The sequence below is a fragment of the Rhipicephalus microplus genome, chromosome 2, assembly GCF_043290135.1.
Source record: "Rhipicephalus microplus isolate Deutch F79 chromosome 2, USDA_Rmic, whole genome shotgun sequence".
Taxonomy (NCBI): domain Eukaryota; kingdom Metazoa; phylum Arthropoda; class Arachnida; order Ixodida; family Ixodidae; genus Rhipicephalus; species Rhipicephalus microplus.
In genome coordinates, this window is record NC_134701.1 from 19,614,656 (window position 1) to 19,634,651 (window position 19,996).

Sequence of the window (19,996 nt, forward strand, 5' to 3'; positions counted from 1 at the left end):
CGGTTCCATAATCACCGGTACCACGCCACTTCACTGCCGAAGCTACATTTATCTAGACATCTGCGCCTGCCAAACCACAGTTTTGAAAATATCAGCGTAACTCTTTTGCAGTCCGGTTTCTCAAATAGACGCGAGCGCGAACAGCGTGAGGCATATTTTCTTTTCAAATTTCGTACATTAGTAGCCGGCATCAACGAGGACCCCGGAAAACTCAACTGTCTCCGAGAAGTAAGCCAGGAGAAAATTGGTGACAAAGATTGATAGCTGGAGACCATGCTTTTTTCTGACTGACTCGTACGTGTACACTGTCCTTTCTTGTTTTTTTTTCCACATGCACATAAAAAGTGTTTACGTTCGCCTACCACTTCATGATCATTGAAGGGAAATGGACGAAGATTAAAGGCAAATAGCCGACCGACCCATCAACGAAAAATCTTTCCTTTACGCATGCCGCCCGCTGCCCGCCGAACGACCCATTACAGGGAAACCCCTTTCTTTACGCGCGCCGTCACGGACCCTCCCGGCACCGCGGCGACAATCTTGGGTGGCCCGACACACGTCAAGAACTGAACAGCACGTGATCTGAACCGTATGTGGATGTAGACGGACAGTTGGCTTTGTTCTCAGTGTTGACAGTGGTTCTACCTCTTTTTTACTTTCTTTGTTTTCTTTTTGTTTTTCGTCTTTTTCTCCCCCTTTTTGTTTTTTTTCTCCTTTTTCTATTCCCTCTCACTCTCGCAAACGTCTTTCAAGGTGAGAGGGACGCGGCAGCAACGAAGTTTGTAGGCTCATGTCAGTATAACTCATCCCCTGATGAAGGGAGGTTCCCTCCCGAAACTGTTGGGAAATAATTATATTTATCCTTGTTGACAACGCTCCCGTTGTGCCATATCGAATATATATATATATATATATATATATATATATATATATATATATATATATATATATATATATATATATATAGTGGGAGTAATAATTCAATGCGCCAGTTAGTCTTTGTGAAGGTATGGGATATGGCACAACGGGAGCGTTGTCAACAAGGATAAATATATTTATTTCCCAACAGTTTCGGGAGGGGTCCTCCCTTCATCAGGGGATGAGTTATACTGCCATAAATTTACAAACTTCGTTGCTGCCGCGTCCCTCTCGCCTTGAAACATGTTTGCGGGAGTGAGAGGGAACAAGAAAAAAGGGGGGGGGGAGAAAAAGAAAGAAAAGAAAGAAAGTAAAAAAAGAGGAAGAACCACTGTCAACACTGAGAACAAAACAAACTGTCCGTGTACGTCCACATACGTTTCTTATCACGTGCTGTTCAGTTCTCGACGTGTGTCGGGCCACCCAAGATTGTCGCCGCGGTGCCGGGAGGGTCCGTGACGGCGTGCGTAAAGAAAGGGTTTCCCCGTAATGGGTCGGTCGGCATGCGGCGTGCGTAAAGGAAGGGTCCCCCGTTAATGGGTCGTTAGGCTCTTTTTACCTATAATCTTCGTCCGTTTCCCTTTAATGGTCATCAAGTGGTAGGCGAAAGAAAACACTTTGTATGTGCATGTGAAAAAAGGAAGAAAAGAAAAAATGAATGAAGAAAAAACGAAAACAAGAATGGACAGTGTACACGTACGAGTCAGTCAGAAAAAAGTATGGTCTCCAGCTATCAATCTTTGTCACCAATTTCCTCCTGGCTTACTTCTCGAAGGCAGTTGAGTTTACCGGGATCCTCGTTGACGCCGGCTACTAATGTTCGAAATTTGAAAATAAAATATGCCTCACGTTGTTCGCGCTCGCGTCTGTTTGAGAAACCGGACTGCAAAAGAGTTACGCTGATATTTCGAAAACTGTGGTTTGGCAGGCGCAGATGTCTAGATAAAGGTAGCTTCGGCAGTGAAGTGGCGTGGTACCGGTGATTATTGAACCGCAGCCGAAATGGCGTGTCTGTTTGGCCGATATATTCTTGTCCGCAGATGTTGCAATGTAGCATGTATATTACGTTACTGGAGTCACAATGAAGGCTTTCAGTTATGCAGAATTTGAAATCCGAGAAGTTCGCTTTGGATTCACGTGTTGTGACCATCTGTGGGCATACCTTGCATCGAACTTTTCCGCAGGGATGGCACCCTGATTGAATTTTGGGGGTGTTTGTTTTTGCTCTGACAAGAATGTCCTTCAGATTTTTATCCCGGCGGTACACCACGTGAGGTGGCTTCGCGAAAATAGAGGTTAGTCGTTTACTTTGCCTGATTATGTTGAAATGGTGGGAAAGTATGTTGTTGATTCGTGGCGCTGATGAGGAGTAAGTTAGTACAAGTTTCGTTTGGGAAATCGTTTTAGATACTCTGTTTGGTCCCTTAATAATATCATTCCTGTTCACGTTGCGAGCACGTAGTATGGCATCGTCAATAATGTCTTCCGGATAATTTTGTTTCAATAAAGAATGCTTTAGGTGTTCCGCGTGTCTGTCAAATTCTCGCATATCGGTGCATATTCTTCGGTAGTGGTAGGCCTGAGAATATGGAATACTCGTTTTGCAATGCTTTGGGTGGCTGCTGTTGAAATGTAGGTACATTTGACGGTCTCTAGGCTTTTTGTAAAGGTTTGTTGACAAGCGGTCATTTTCGACTGTGACAGTGACGTCCAAAAAGTTAATGCTAGTTTTGGAAATTTTGTGCGTGAATTTTATTGACGGGTGACACTTGTTAAAATCCTCTAAGAAGCGGAAAAGACTTCCCTCATCATGGTTCTATATCATAAAAATATCGTCTAAGTATCTTCTGCAGTAGAAAGGTTTCAAGGTGCGTTCCTCAAAGAATAGGATTTCAAGTGAAGCCATAAAGGTGCCCGTGAAGTTCGGGGCTATTTTCGTGCCCAATGCAGTGCCACTGACCTGAAGGAAATGCTTGCCATTGAACTCAAAATGGTTATAATTTATTACAAGTTCAAGAAGTGTAAACAGTACCTCGCCACTTATACTAGTTGATGAGTCAGTATTTAGCTATTCAGAAACCATAGCCGCTATTCCGTCATGGTGGGGTATGTTGGTTTACAGTGAGCAGACATCCATGATCACCAAAAAACTGCCGCCTGGGATGTCGAGACTTGAAGTTTCGCAGATGAAGTGGTTTGTGTACTTTAGGTAATAGGGAAAATTTGGCGGGATGTTTTTTATTAAGGAATTAATGAATTCTGATATATTTTCTGTTGATGTGCTGTTACTGGATACTATCGGACGTCCCGGATTACCTGCCTTGTGTATTTTGCGGAACAAATAGAATCGACTGGAAACAGAATGGGCCGGTAACATTGCTTTTAACATTTTGCCGCTAATTTTCTCGTCCCGGCGGAGATTGTTTAGGGTTACTTTTATCTCCCTTTCAAATTCGGGAGTCGGGTCAGTTGGAAGTTCTTTGTAGAATTTTGTGTCTGATAGCTGTCGTTCCCCTTCCTTTAGGTAGTCCGACGTGTTTAGAATTACTATGCAGCTCCCTTTATGAGCCGGTTTGATAGTAATTTCGGTGTTTTTTCGTAGTTCATCGAGTGCCCTTCGTTCTGACTTTGATATGTTGTTTCGAAATGGCCGATTTTTTTCATACGCTCTGATCATATCTTTTTGAACTGCTGATATATACATATCGAGGTGTTTGTCCCTCTGCTCACCCGGACACCATGATCTGTCACCACCAATCACTCTATTCTCGTCCGTACAGTCCTTGCGATCATGAAAGTATTCACGAGGCGCAGATTACGCGCAAAGTTATCGAGGTCTTGGCACAGTTCAAATTCATTGAATCTACTGGATGATGGACAAAAGGTTAAGCCTCTCGACAAAAGTTGAAGCTGAGCGGGTGTGAGTGTTCTGTTTGACAGATTGAGGACATTTGTTTTCATAAGTTTTCGGCTGCTCTTGGCTATCACGTGGCACGGGAGCTTCAGCGTCATATTCGAGAGTAAGGATGTTTTGATTAGAATTGCACTGTAGTTTCGTGTTCCCATTTTTCTCCTCAAAGTTAGGTTGTGGTACGGGTGGTCCCTAGCGTGCTTGTACGGCCTCATTCCTATTTTCCTGTTGCAGAGCAGTGGAGCTACTGCAGTCCCGCTTGAATTTTCTATCTTTTACTACTGAAATTTCGCCTCTCTTTTTTAGTTCATATCTTTCCAGTTCTCTTGCCTCATGCTCTCCGACATTAGATACCAATTTCTGCGTGGCCTCCGTGACACTGTATTCGGCGGCCTTACGCTCACTATGGTCCGCAATGACCCGAGTCAGTTGCAAGGACGCTTCTAGTAATATTTTTTCCCACTTCCCCCTTTCTGCTTCACTTAGTGTAGACATTGAGGGGTTGCAGGCTAGGCGGAGGCCCTTAGGTGCAATTTCGTGAGATGGATATTTGATTAGTTGTTTCGCGTGTTTTTCGTATTGCACCCACTTTTCAATAATTTTCCTAATCGATAAAAATGAGTGAGACCATGCGTGTTTAAGACTGCCCGTACCGTTTGTTTCCCGGTGTTGGGAAATACATATATTTATCCTTGTTGACAACGCTTCCGTTGTGCCATATCCCATACCTATATATGTATATTTATATATATATATATATATATATATATATATATATATATATATATATATATATATATATATATATATATATATATATATATATATATATGGTGGGGTGATATTCAATGGATCCGGTGGAAAATGCAGTATAAAAAGACGTTGACAAACGTGCGAAAAAACACTACTTTTACTAACGTTTCGGCAGGTGGGCCTGCCTTCGTCGGAGTGAATGGTTACACATGGCACACAGGGCACATATATAAGCCGCTTCTTTGCGTATCACACGGCTAAGTCATTATCAGTAGTATAGGAAACAAGATTATATATCACCAAAGGTACGTGGCTATAGTGTATATACAGCTGAAAACGCGTATCATTATACAATAGTGAATTGACACGTATTAGATACCCTACAACTTGTGTGGAATGAAACAGGTCAGCAAAATAACAAACTGCGCACGCAGTAGCTCACTTGGTCATACGTTCTGCTGGATAAACACAGCCTTAAAACATTCAGTAAGCCTTTAAAAAAGAAAAAGAAGTTTAGAGAGATAAACAAAATCACAAAGCAGGAAGAGCAAAATGAATGCGAGTAAATGGTGAAGCGACAAAGGCCACCTACATTATGTAGGTAATATTTGACAATAGGCCAACATCGTGCGAAGAATATACACTAGTCAGTAAAACAAAAAAAAAACAAAAAAGCGATTTACTAAGGCAATATGCAAGTAAGCGTGCCCGGGCTCTCGTTCATGCCGGCAGATAGTGTTTTGAATTTATGAATTAAAAATGACTCTTTTACTTCGCGTTCATGGTGTGATTTAAAACCCGATTCCAGTATTGTAGCTATCATGTTACTGAATGAATGACCTGCCTCGGTGACATGCCTTGAAATCGGTAAGTTAGGAAGGGCATGCACATGAGCTTTATGATTATTGAAACGGTATCGAAAAGCAGTTTCAGTATGACCTATGTATTGTACATGACAGATTGAGCATTCTAGCAAATATACGACATTTGCAGTATCACAAGTAAAACTGCCCTTAATTTTGAACTTGAAGTTCGTCGCAGTACTGGCTGCCAGTGTTGTTGTCGTCATGTGTGCACACACTTTACAGCGGGGCTTTTTACAAGGACGGCAACCAAGCGCCTGGTCGTTATTGCTCTGTCTGGTTTTAGAGGAAGTTAATAAATCTCGCAAATTTCTGCCTCGTCTGTACACAACACGTAGTGGTTCTGGAAACGCTTTTGCAAGACATTCGCTCTGCATAAGTATGTTGTGGTGTTTACGGAAAATTGATGCTACGTTAGGTGCCGATGCGTTATGGGTTAAAACCAGGTTAACCTGTGAATGACTTTTAGGATTTTTCTTGGGGATGCAGAGTGCTGTACGGTCTTCTGCGTCGGCACGCCTTACTGCGTCATCGACTAACTTGGGCGGATATTTCTGTTTAAGAAGTGCAGTGCGTAGCTGGTTACAGTTATTATCAAAGTCAGATTGCTCAGAGCAAATTCTCTTAAAGCGTAAGGCCTGGCTGTAAGGTATGCTGGACTTGCAGTGCCTTTTGTGGCTGCTTTGAAAGTGTAAATACCTCTGTCTATCAGTCGGCTTGCGGTACAGTTTAGTGCTCACTTTTGCATTATCGAGACAAACGGTTACATCGAGAAAGTTAATGGTCTCTGGTGAATATGTGTGCGAAAAGGATATGGAAGGGTGAGCACTATTAAAGTCCGAAATAAAAGACAAAAGTTCCTCCTCTCCATGTGGCCAAATCATGAAAATGTCGTCAATAAATCTTTTATAATAAAAAGGTTTTAGCGAACGACCCAACAAGAATTTGTTCTCAAGGGATCCCATAAATATATTTGCATAGCTTGGCCCGATCTTAGTACCCATAGACGTACCACTTACTTGAACATAATGCACTCCATTGAATTCAAAGTTGTTGTACTGAAGAATCATTTCAAGCAGTATAGCTATAGTCGAGCTATCAATGGACTTGTCGAGAGCGGAGTGATCGTAAGCCTCAACCACGGACCTTATACCATCCAAGTGCGGTATGCTTGTGTAGAGAGACGCAACATCGGGAGTTACAAGAAGAGCGTTGTTAGGTATAATAAGGTTGGCAATATCAGAAAGGAAGTCGTTAGTATCTCGCAGAAATGACTGGAACGTAGGGGGTATCTGGTTTATCAGGCTATCTACGTAACGCGACAAGTTTTCTGTCACGGTACCTATGCCGAAAACAATTGGGCGACCAGGATTGTTGTGTTTATGGATTTTCGGCAACAAATAGAACCTACCAGCTGCCGGACTAAGAGGGATTAGAGAAGCTGCCCTATTATTTAGTTTTTTTTCCTTTATTAGTTTTCTTATTGTGCCGTCTAATATCACTTTATAATCCTCAGTCGGATCGGCCTCGAGTCGCTTATAAAACGACCTATCACCAAGCTGACTGTTCGCTTCAGCAATATATTTGGTCGTGTCCATGACAACGATGGCACCTCCTTTGTCCGCAGGTTTTATTGTGATGTCGGTACGTTTGCCAAGGTTTGCTATAGCTTTTCTTTCTAGGGTCGATAGGTTTCGACGAAAAGACTGCGGTTCATTATAAGCTTGAATGATATCTCGCTGCACTGCTTTAATAAATATGTCCAAGTGTTTGTCACGTTGTGACCCCATTGTCCAATGTTTAGCCGAGGATAAAGCGGTTGGATCGTCGGCGGGAGTCGGCTGATTGAAGAAATATTCGCGTAGTCTTATATTTCGTGCGAAGTTGTCTAAATCTTTGTATAACTGAAATTCATTATAGTTACCACTTGCTGGACAGAAGCTTAAACCACGGGATAAAAGACTGAGTTCTTCTTTAGATAAGATAGCAGTTGAAATATTTATAATGTTGTCGGGTGCAGGTTTACATGTTCTTTCCTTGGCCGAAGATGGAGGCGTTGAGTTTCGAAGTTTTACACCATCTCTGAGCAATTATTTTGCGTTTCTGTGCGTTAAGCTTGGAACGTTTCTTTTGCTCATATGCTCTTAGGGACGATGATTCCTCTGGAGAAAGGCTAAACTGATCGAGTAGTTGGCGCTCCCTGTTTATCAGCGATTTCACGGAAGATCGATAATGGTTTAATACAATGTGTACTAGCTCAAGTGAGGCGTTCTTTAAGGTGTCAAACCACTTCCTCGCGTTGCACTTCGATAGCTTTGATGTTGCTGGCTGTAGACAGAGACTTAAACCTCTAGGCGGAATGGAAGCCGCTAAATATGCTTCTAGAGTAGACACATGTAGCTCGTAACGGACACGTTTCTCGACAGACTTCCTAATTATTTGAAACTGCTTAGAACACTTTGAACTCAGGATACTATTCGACAATGAGTGCTGCAGTCAATTATTCGGTTTTCCTTTTAAAACGTCTGAATATTTGCGTCGAAGTGGGTACCTGGAGCCCGTAAGGGAAACTGCCGTCTTTCGTGGGTCTTGTGGAGCCAAGCTGGCTGATATTCCTGGTGCGGAATTCCTCTGGGCAGAGCAGGAGTAGCATTTCTCGTTCCGGGGCACACAAGGATGATCCGATGACCGCTGGTTGGCGGACGCTGTAGGCGTTGATTCGGCGAGCATGGCATTGCAGCGTGGCTCCTTCAAGGTGGGTTCGTTGCGAGAAGAACTTGCATGACCCTGGATACTTTTGGTCGGCCGGATAGCCCCAGGTTGCCTTTTGCGGGTCTTGGCGGTTTCTGGCGTAGTCCGGTGGTTTCTTTGTGGGGTAAGCCCCCGAAGGTGCTGGGGCGAAGATACAGCATCGCCCCAACCATTTGAAGTTGCTTCACTTGGGGAGTCGAAGCAAAGCTGGCGTATGTGACTTGCCATCAGCGCGACGCCCTCAAAGCTCACGTGCAGTCCATCGGCTGCCACTATCTGCCGGCATGAACGAGAGCCCGGGCACGCTTACTTGCATATTGTCTTAGTAAATCGCTTTTTTTGTTTTTTTTGTTTTACTGACAAGTGTATATTCTTCGCACGATGTTGGCCTATTGTCAAATATTACCTACATATAGTAGGTGGCCTTTGTCGCTTCACCATTTACTCGCATTCATTTTGCTCTGCCTGCTTTGTGATTTTGTTTATCTCTCTAAACTTCTTTTTCTTTTTTAAAGGCTTACTGAATGTTTTTAGGCTGTGTTTATCCCGCAGAACGTATGACCAAGTGAGCTACTGCGTGCGCAGTTTGTTATTTTGCTGACCTGTTTCATTCCACACAAGTTGTAGGGTATCTAATACGTGCCAATTCACTATTGTATAACGATACGCGTTTTCAGCTGTATATACACTATAGCCACGTACCTTTGGTGATATATAATCTTGTTTCCTATACTACTGATAATGACTTAGCCGTGTGATACGCAAAGAGGCGGCTTATATATGTGCCCTGTGTGCCATGTGTAACCATTCACTCCGACGAAGGCAGGCCCACCTGCCGAAACGTTAGTAAAACTAGTCTTTTTTCGCACGTTTGTCAACCTCTTTTTATACTGCATTTTCCACCGGATCCATTGAATATCACCCCACCATATTTTCCTGCTATGGATATCCGGAAGACAACGTCGAAATGCACCACCTGGAAGTATCCCAAGTTGGAATAACCACGGCTATCTTGGGTGATTCACAGACAAAGTACCTGTTCCAATACTTCGCCCCCTGCTACAAGGAACACCGGCGTTCATAACGCACTCGGGCGCTTTGGTCAGGGATGTTCCTTCACTGCTTGACCTAGTTCCTTAGTCGACAAGAACTCTGGTTCTACACGTCGGGAGCAACGACTTGGCAAAAAGAAGTGCTCAAGCAACCTTTCGTTGTTATCGCAACCTTCTACACCTAATCCGTGAAGACCGACCCGAAATAAGCCGTCTGTACGCCACGCTTGTCTTGCCAAGGGCCACAAATCAACGTCGCAGAAATAATAACCAAGTATTTGTCCATCGTTTCAACCGCGAAGCAAGCCATTTCAACAGCCTATTACGAAGTTTCTGCGAACGCTCTAGGGATTTGTCTTTTCTGGACCACATGTTAGAATGGCTGCCATCTGGACGAGTACTGGCAGCCGATGGACTGCACGTGAGCTTTGAAGGCGTCGCCCTGATGGCAAGTCACATACGCCAGCTTTGCTTCGACTCCCCAAGTGAAGCAACTTCAAATGGTTGGGGCGATGCTGTATCTTCGCCCCAGCACCTTCGGGGGCTTACCCCACAAAGAAACCACCGGACTACGCCAGAAACCGCCAAGACCCGCAAAAGGCAACCTGGGGCTATCCGGCCGACCAAAAGTATCCAGGGTCATGCAAGTTCTTCTCGCAACGAACCCACCTTGAAGGAGCCACGCTGCAATGCCATGCTCGCCGAATCAACGCCTACAGCGTCCGCCAACCAGCGGTCATCGGATCATCCTTGTGCGCCCCGGAACGAGAAATGCTACTCCTGCTCTGCCCAGAGGAATTCCGCACCAGGAACATCAGCCAGCTTGGCTCCACAAGACCCACGAAAGACAGCAGTTTCCCTTACAGGCTCCAGGTACCCACCTCGACGCAAATATTCAGACGTTTTAAAAAGAAAACCGAATAATTGACTGCAGCACTCATTGTCGAATAGTATCCTGAGTTCAAAGTGTTCTAAGCAGTTTCAAATAATTAGGAAGTCTGTCGAGAAACGTGTCCGTTACGAGCTACATGTGTCTACTCTAGAAGCATATTTAGCGGCTTCCATTCCGCCTAGAGGTTTAAGTCTCTGTCTACAGCCAGCAACATCAAAGCTATCGAAGTGCAACGCGAGGAAGTGGTTTGACACCTTAAAGAACGCCGCACTTGAGCTAGTACACATTGTATTAAACCATTATCGATCTTCCGTGAAGTCGCTGATAAACAGGGAGCGCCAACTACTCGATCAGTTTAGCATTTCTCCAGAGGAATCATCGTCCCTAAGAGCATATGAGCAAAAGAAACGTTCCAAGCTTAACGCACAGAAACGCAAAAAAATTGCTCAGGGATGGTGTAAAACTTCGAAACTCAACGCCTCCATCTTCGGCCAAGGAAAGAACATGTAAACCTGCACCCGACAACATTATAAATATTTCAACTGCTATCTTATCTAAAGAAGAACTCAGTCTTTTATCCCGTGGTTTAAGCTTCTGTCCAGCAAGGGGTAACTATAATGAATTTCAGTTATAAAAAGATTTAGACAACTTCGCACGAAATATGAGACTACGCGAATATTTCTTCAATCAGCCGACTCCCGCCGACGATCCAACCGCTTTATCCTCGGCTAAACGTTGGACACCGGGGTCACAACGTGACAAACACTTGGACATATTTATTAAAGCAGTGCAGCGAGATATCATTCAAGCTTATAATGAACCCCAGTCTTTTCGTCGAAACCTATCGACCCTAGAAAGAAAAGCTAAAGCAAACCTTGGCAAACTCACCGACATCCCAATAAAACCTGCGGACAAAGGAGGTGCCATCGTTGTCATGGACACGACCAAATATATTGCTGAAGCGAACAGTCAGCTTGGTGATAGGTCGTTTTATAAGCGACTCAAGGCCGATCCGACAGAGGATTATAAAGCAATATTAGACGGCACAATAAGAAAACTAATAAAGCAGAAAAAACTAAATGATAGGGCAGCTTCTCTAATCTCTCTTAGTCCGGCAGCTGGTAGGTTCTATTTGTGTCCGAAAATCCATAAACACAACAATCCTGGTCGCCCAATTGTTTCCGGCATACGTACCGTGACAGAAAACTTGTCGCGTTACGTAGATAGCCTGATAAACCAGATACCCCCTACGTTCCAGTCATTTCTGCGAGATACTAACGACTTCCTTTCTGATATTGCCAACCTTATTATACCTAACAACGCTCTTCTTGTAACTCTCGATGTTGCGTCTCTCTACACAAGCATACCACACTTGGATGGTATAAGGTCCGTGGTTGAGGCTTACGATCACTCCGCTCTAGACAAGTCCATTGATAGCTCGACTATAGCTATACTGCTTGAAATGATTCTTCAGTACAACGACTTTGAATTCAATGGAGTGCATTATGTTCAAGTAAGTGGTACGTCTATGGGTACTAAGATCGGGCCAAGCTATGCAAATATATTCATGGGATCCCTTGAGAACAAATTCTTGTTGGGTCATTCGCTAAAACCTTTTTTTATAAAAGATTTATTGACGACATTTTCATGATTTGGCCACATGGAGAAAAGGAACTTTTGTCTTTTATTTCGGACTTTAATAGTGCTCACCCTTCCATATCCTTTTCGCACACATATTCACCAGGGACCATTAACTTTCTCGATGTAACTGTTTGTCTCGATAATGCGAAATTGAGCACTAAACTGTACCGCAAGCCGACTGATAGACAGAGGTATATACACTTTCAAAGCAGCCACAAAAGGCACTGCAAGTCCAGCATACCTTACAGCCAGGCCTTACGCTTTAAGAGAATTTGCTCTGAGCAATCTGACTTTGCTAATAACTGTAACCAGCTACGCACTGCACTTCTTATACAGAAATATCCGCCCAAGTTAGTCGATGACGCAGTAAGGCGTGCCGACGCACAAGACCGTACAGCACTCTGCATCCCCAAGAAAAATCCTAAAAGTCATTCACAGGTTAACCTGGTTTTAATCCATAACGCATCGGCACCTAACGTAGCATCAATTTTCCGTAAACACCACAACATACTTATGCAGAGCGAACGCCTTGCAAAAGCGTTTCCAGAACCACTACGTGTTGTGTACAGACGAGGCAGAAATTTGCGAGATTTATTAACTTCCTCTAAAACCAGACAGAGCAATAACGACCAGGCGCTTGGTTGCCGTCCTTGTAAAAAGCCCCGCTGTAAAGTGTGTGCACACATGACGACAACAACACTGGCAGCCAGTACTGCGACGAACTTCAAGTTCAAAATTAAGGGCAGTTTTACTTGTGATACTGCAAATGTCGTATATTTGCTAGAATGCTCAATCTGTCATGTACAATACATAGGTCATACTGAAACTGCTTTTCGATACCGTTTCAATAATCATAAAGCTCATGTGCATGCCCTTCCTAACTTACCGATTTCAAGGCATGTCACCGAGGCAGGTCATTCATTCAGTAACATGATAGCTACAATACTCGAATCGGGTTTTAAATCACACCATGAACGCGAAGTAAAAGAGTCATTTTTAATTCATAAATTCAAAACACTATCTGCCGGCATGAACGAGAGCCCGGGCACGCTTACTTGCATATTGCCTTAGTAAATCGCTTTTTTTGTTTTTTTGTTTTACTGACAAGTGTATATTCTTCGCACGATGTTGGCCTATTGTCAAATATTACCTACATAATGTAGGTGGCCTTTGTCGCTTCACCATTTACTCGCATTCATTTTGCTCTTCCTGCTTTGTGAATTTGTTTATCTCTCTAAACTTCTTTTTCTTTTTTAAAGGCTTACTGAATGTTTTTAGGCTGTGTTTATCCCGCAGAACGTATGACCAAGTGAGCTACTGCGTGCGCAGCTTGTAATTTTGCTGACCTGTTTCATTCCACACAAGTTGTAGGGTATCTAATACGTGCCAATTCACTATTGTATAATGATACGCGTTTTCAGCTGTATATACACTATAGCCACGTACCTTTGGTGATATATAATCTTGTTTCCTATACTACTGATAATGACTTAGCCGTGTGATACGCAAAGAAGCGGCTTATATATGTGCCCTGTGTGCCATGTGTAACCATTCACTCCGACGAAGGCAGGCCCACCTGCCGAAACGTTAGTAAAACTAGTGTTTTTTCGCACGTTTGTCAACCTCTTTTTATACTATATATATATATATATATATATATATATATATATATATATATATATATATATATATATATACATATATATATATATATATATATATATATATATATATATATATATATATATAGAAATTGGCTTGAGCGGACAAACGTGCGAAAACTTTTATTGCTCCTACGTTTCGGCCGGGGTCCGGCCTTCGTCAGGGAATACATTGCAAATGTCAACGTGCTGATTATATACATTGGGGGCCCCCAACACGTGTCTATTTAATATCAAATGTCACATATATGACAGTGGCACACAAATCAACATGCGAAAGAGCACGATGTGATAATGACAAGACTATATCACGAAATGATAACATACGGTGAAGTCTGCGCAGCAAAAAAGGGCGTTTTTCACAGTCACGGAAAGGATCAATATAATAAGGGTGATAATGTACCACGAATGCATTTAACAATATTGCGTTAAAACAACTCGATGAACTAACAAGAAACATAGGTAAACAACCAGCAACAATGCGCTAAAAGAATTAACGAAAAACAGATGTAAAGCAACGAGAACAGCAATATGTGGCGATGGTGATTTGGAAAAAAAAAATTTGGTAAAAGTGAGATACATGGCATTCATGAGAACGAAATATAACAGAATTGTATGTAACAGGCTGAAAACTGATGAAAGCTGCAGACATGTCATAGGGAATTTAGCCTTGTCCGTGACATAGTGATCCCGTTGCTGAACGTGCGCCCAGGAACGTGAGCTTTCCTGCGCTTTCGTTAATGCCGAATGACAGTGCTTTAAATTTGTAGATGAGAAATGATTCGCGTGCTTCCCGTTCGTGGTGAGACTTAAAACCAGATTCTAATATGGTTGCTGTTAGGTTATCGAGTGAATGTCCTGTCGCATTCAGGTGCTTAGATAGGGGTAGGTTAGGAAAAGTTGTGACATGCGCCTTGTGGTTATTAAACCGCAGTCTGAATGGTGTCACTGTGTGGCCTAAGTACTGAAGCTTACAGACTGAGCACTCAAGTAGGTACACACAGGTACTTGTATCGCAATCGCAATCACCATTAATTTTCATTGTGAAATTTGACACCGAACTGTGGGCTGAAATAGAGGTGGTCATGTGTACGCAAACCTTGCAACGTGGTTTGCCACAAGGGTGGCAACCTGAATAGGCAGGATGAGTTAGTACAGATGAAGTCAGCATATTGTGCAAGTTTCTCGACCGGCGATAGACTACACGTGGCGATTCCGAAAATATGTTTTTGAGACGGTCACTCTGCATAAGAACGTTGTGGTGCCTTCGTAGGATGTGGTTAACGTTTGTTGCTGATGCGGAATACGTTAATATGAGGTTTGTAGATGGTCGCTGTTGAGCAGGCTTGTTGGAGTGGAGGAGCACGCTCCTGTCCACTTCATTAGCACGTTTATTGGCATCGTCAATTATCTCAGGCGGGTACTTTTGTCTTCTTAGTGCATCACTGAGCTTGTCACAATTATCCCTGAAGTCAGATTGTGCGGAGCACAACCTTTTAAAACGGAGCGCCTGGCTGTATGGTATGCTTGTCTTGTTGTGTCTTACGTGGCTACTTTCAAAATGAAGGTAGCGGTGTCTATCAGTCGACGTTCTGTAAAGCTTTGTCGTTAGTTTATCACCTGATATGCATACCGTGACGTCCAGAATGTTTATGTTTGATGCTGAGAAGACAAGCGAGAAGGAGATGGATGGATGAAAATTGTTAAAGCTTTCCACAAAAGACAAAAGTTCAGTTTCCCCGTGATGCCATATCAAAACGATATCGTCAATAAAGCGCTTATAGTATAACGGTTTTAGGGAGCACGTGTCAAGAAACCTGTCCTCCAATGTGCCCATGAATATATTGGCGTAATTCGGTCCTATCTTCGTGCCCATCGGGGTGCCACTCGTCTGTACATAGTGGGTTTGATTAAATTCGAAGTTATTTAGTTGCAGAATTAGTTTTAAAAGAGAGGCTAGAGTTGAGCTGTCAATAGGTTTGTCTAGCGAAGATTCGTCATATGCACGTATTACGGACTGAATGCCGTCGTCATGCGGGATATTCGTGTATAGAGAAGCTACGTCTAGAGTGACTAGTAGCGCTTTGTCGGGGACGTCAAGATCAGCAATGTCACTCAAGAAATGGTTAGTGTCTCGAAGATACGAGGGAAAGGAGGCGGGAATTACTCTGATAAGAGCGTCAATGTAGCCGGAAAGAGGTTCAGTAACCGTACCAATAACCGAAACTATTGGACGACCGGGGTTATTTGGTTTGTGCACCTTCGGTAATAAATAAAACCTTCCTGCAACAGGACTAAGCGGTATTAGTGATTCCATCGTCTTTTTACTGATGCACCCTTTTTGTAAAAGTTCCCCAAGGGCCTCGGCAATAATACGTTTGAAGTCCTCAGTTGGGTCGTGACTGAGCTGCCTATAGTATGCAGTGTCACCTAACTGTCTCAATGCTTCAGTGATATAGTCGGAGGTATTCATTACCACTACTGCACCGCCTTTGTCAGCGGGCTTGATAACAATGTCTGAACGGTTCTGCAATGTCCTAATGGCTTTCCTTTCATTTGAGGTCAAGTTGTGTTTGAAAGAATTTTTCTGGTTATATGCTTCAAGAATATCGTGTTGGACAGCTGAAATGTACATATCAAGGGTCTTGTCACGTTGTACCGGTGGTGTCCAAAGTTTACTGGATGACACGCTGTTGGATGAGGATCGTTTATGAAAAAATTCACGTAGTCTCATGTTCCGCGCGAAGTCGTCAAGGTCCTTTACGAGCTGAAATTCATTGTACCTGCCAGTTGCCGGACAGAAGTTGAGACCACGAGAAAGAAGAGACATTTCAGGGTTTGTAAGTGTGATGTTCGAAATATTGATAATGTTAGTAAACTGGTTCTCATTATCAATAGCCTGACCAGATATATTTGAAGCGCCGGTGGACGAGAGTGCTGGTAGCGGTGAAGGTAGAACGTTATCGCGAACCATCTTTGCAGATTTCCTTGCTTGGATTTCTAATCGCTTTCTTTGTTCGTAATCTTGAAGCAAAATGCGTTCGTCGGAACTAATTGAATGGGCGCTTCGTAACTGTCGTTCTTGGTTGCTTAAGTTCTTTGCCAATGAGCTGTAATGTTTGATTACAATGCGGGTAAGGTCCAAAGAAGCTTTCCCCAGCATGTCATTCCAACGTTCTAAATTATGGCTAGACATTTCTGATGCCGGGGTCCGGCTGCTGGTTGTTTACCTATGTTTCTTGTTAGTTCATCGAGTTGTTTTAACGCAATATTGTTAAATGCATTCGTGGTACATTATCACCCTTGTTATGTTGATCCTTTCCGTGACTGTGAAAAACGCCCTTTTTTGCTGCGCAGACTTCACTGTATGTTATCATTTCGTGATATAGTCTTGTCATTATCACATCATGCTCTTTCGCATGTTGATTTGTGTGCCACTGTCATATATGTGACATTTGATATTAAATAGACACGTGTTGGGGGCCCCCAATGTATATAAGCAGCACGTTGACATTTGCAATGTATTCCCTGACGAAGGCCGGACCCTGGCCGAAACGTAGGAGCAATAAAAGTTTTCGCACGTTTGTCCCCTCAAGCCAATTTCTATTCATCACTGGATTCACAGAAGACACTCGCTGAATATATATATATGTATATATATATATATATATATATGACGAAGGACGTGGCACAGCCGAAACGTTAGTAAATACGATATCCTTTTCAAACGTGCTATCAGCAAGTTCATTCAATATATATATATATATATATATATATATATATATATATATATATATATATATATATATATATATAAGGGAAAGAAGTGTATACCTAAGGGCTCGTTTTTCCGTGTTTTAACACAATATAATGAGATATAACAGACAGTAATGCCAAGGAATGTACAGGGGAAGTTATTAAAACCAATGGAATGTAAACAAGAAGAAAGAAAAGTGGATGAAAAAATTACCAACTGTGAGCAGGAATCGAACCTACGACCTTCGAATTACGCGTTCGATGCTCTAACCACTGAGCTATCTATCTCAGCGGCCCTCCCTCCATCCACTTTTTTGGGTTTCTCTGTGAATTTAGAAGTAGGAGCGACAGTCAGCGCCATCAATAAGCCAAACAACGAGTGTGAAAACACTCTTATGCGCATGTTTGGCGTCACGTAGCACGTGAACTTATTATGAGCGGGCAGCTGTTTAATTGTCCCTCTGATACAACCTAAACACACCAAGTCTGCCAGTACGAGACCCTTGTTCAATGAAATAAGGGAAAGAAGTGTATACCTAAGGGCTCGTTTTTCCGTGTTTTAACACAATATTAATGAGATATAACAGACAGTAATGCCAAGGAATGTACAGGGGAAGTTATTAAAACCAATGGAATGTAAATAAGAAGAAAGAAAAGTGGATGAAAAAATTACCAACTGTGAGCAGGAATCGAACCTACGACCTTCGAATTACGCGTTCGATGCTCTAACCACTGAGCTATCACAGCGGCCCTCCCTCCATCCACTTTTTTGGGTTTATCTGTGAATTTAGAAGTAGGAGCGACAGTCAGCGCCATCTATAAGCCAAACAACGAGTGTGAAAACACTCTTATGCGCATGTTTGGCGTCACGTAGCACGTGAACTTATTATGAGCGGGCAGCTGATTAATTGTCCCTCTGACACAACCTAAACACACCAAGTCTGCCAGTACGAGACCCTCGTTCAATGAAATAAGGGAAAGAAGTGTATACCTACATATATATATATACCTACATATGTATATATACCTACATACATACATATATACATACATACATACATATATACACACATACATATATATACATACATACATATATACATACATACATACATATATACATATATATATATATATATATATATATATATATATATATATATATATATATATATATATATATATATATATATATATATACCTACATATATATATATTCTTTTTTATACTTATTCCTTCAGGAATAAGAATTATAAGATATCAAATTCTTAATCCTTCCGCCACGTTGTGGCTTTACACTGAACTCATTTCTAGTATACAACGTGTCTTTCGATCATTACTCATCACTGCTATTTCGTAAACATCATAGATTAGAAATTTCATGTGTGTATTGTTACCGCCTCTTCGTAGTATACAAAGCAGAAATAAAAATTATTGACCGTTTTCTCGGTCAATGAGCTTGCTTAGAAAGGTGGATACTGCCATATTCAGTTCGTCATCCAGGGACTTGGAATGTATCTCTATGTCGCACCAATTACGGGATACAAATGCTTAGACGTAGGCTTCCGCAGCTGCTAAACTTGCGTAGCTGCACAATCATTGCACCAGAAATGTCATTAACAGAACAGTTTTGTGCTTTCTTCTCAAGTGTTATACAACTTTTTTTATTTTATTGGCCTTGCAAATAAATCTCACTTTTATGCGTGTTTCGACATATTATGTAATGTTCTTTAAGGATACGCTTCTTCATATATCTGTAGATGTAGATGTAGATCCTAAACTCGTGGCTCACACCCACCTTGCGAGATCGGCCAGGAATCGGGTAGCTTACCAACAGAAAAACGAATGTATATAATTAATTACTAGCGAAAGGAAAACTAACAGAAATGTTGGTTTTCGTAAAGTATTTTGGAGAAAAAAAATGATAGATTAGTTCCTACTGACTGACCAATAAATAATTTATATCGAAGAAAATTTTTCAATAGCCTACATAGGTTAACTGTGAACCTTTTTGCATTGAGGTGATTAGGTAAATCTCTTAGACTGTACAATAAATCTTGCACGGCCGCACACACTTTCTCGTTGCTGTGCCCTAAGGTATGAGCACCTAATGATAGTAAATTTGACGTTGTCAAAGCTAAGCAAAGGATTCGTAATGGTATTTCTAGTGATACCTTTCCTAATGTTGAAAACTTTTTACAAGAGATAAAAAAGTGCTCCACAGTTTCCTCTTCTTCACGCAAAGAACAAAGTGGATAGGGAGTCAAGCCTGCTCTAAACAAATAGAAATTTAATGGAGGAATACGACAGCGTAATTGAGTAATAAAAACTTCCAGGCATCGGTTATGGCATGAGGAAGTTTTCCAGGGGTCATTAGATGGTCGAAATCCAGAGAAATTTTTAAAGATGGTGTAAAGAATTCTCGCTTTAATCTATTGCCTCCCACATCCAGAGGCTACTCTAAAGGCTGTTGTAGAACTAATATTGATAGCTGGTCCGTCTAACGCCACTTTCGCTAGTGCATCAGCTGTTTCATTTAAAGTTATGTCTGTATGCCCCCGCATTCATACTAATCGCAACTGGGTTAAGTGATTCGGTACTGGGGAGTTGAATTCACCTAATGCTTTCAAACCACCGGATGCCATGAGCGCACTGCAGACCGACAAGGAGTCTGTTATTATTACGGCGGAATTCGTTGTTGTGGCAGTTTTGGAAGGGCCCATACTATGGCTAAAAATTCTGCAATAAAGATAGGCGTGGAATCTGGAGTTCGAAGGGAAAAAGACCAGTCTAGAATA

General features: G+C 42.1%; 1 protein-coding gene and 1 non-coding gene across 6 annotated transcripts in view; both read right to left on the minus strand.

Moving 5' to 3' along the window:
* Window positions 1-19,996, minus strand: part of LOC119169183 (pseudouridine-5'-phosphate glycosidase) — a 2,087,124-nt gene that overhangs the window by 176,766 nt on the left and 1,890,362 nt on the right. The window lies entirely within an intron of this gene.
* Window positions 17,873-17,945, minus strand: TRNAT-CGU (transfer RNA threonine (anticodon CGU)). The gene has a single exon. It is a non-coding gene; the product is annotated as a tRNA-Thr (tRNA).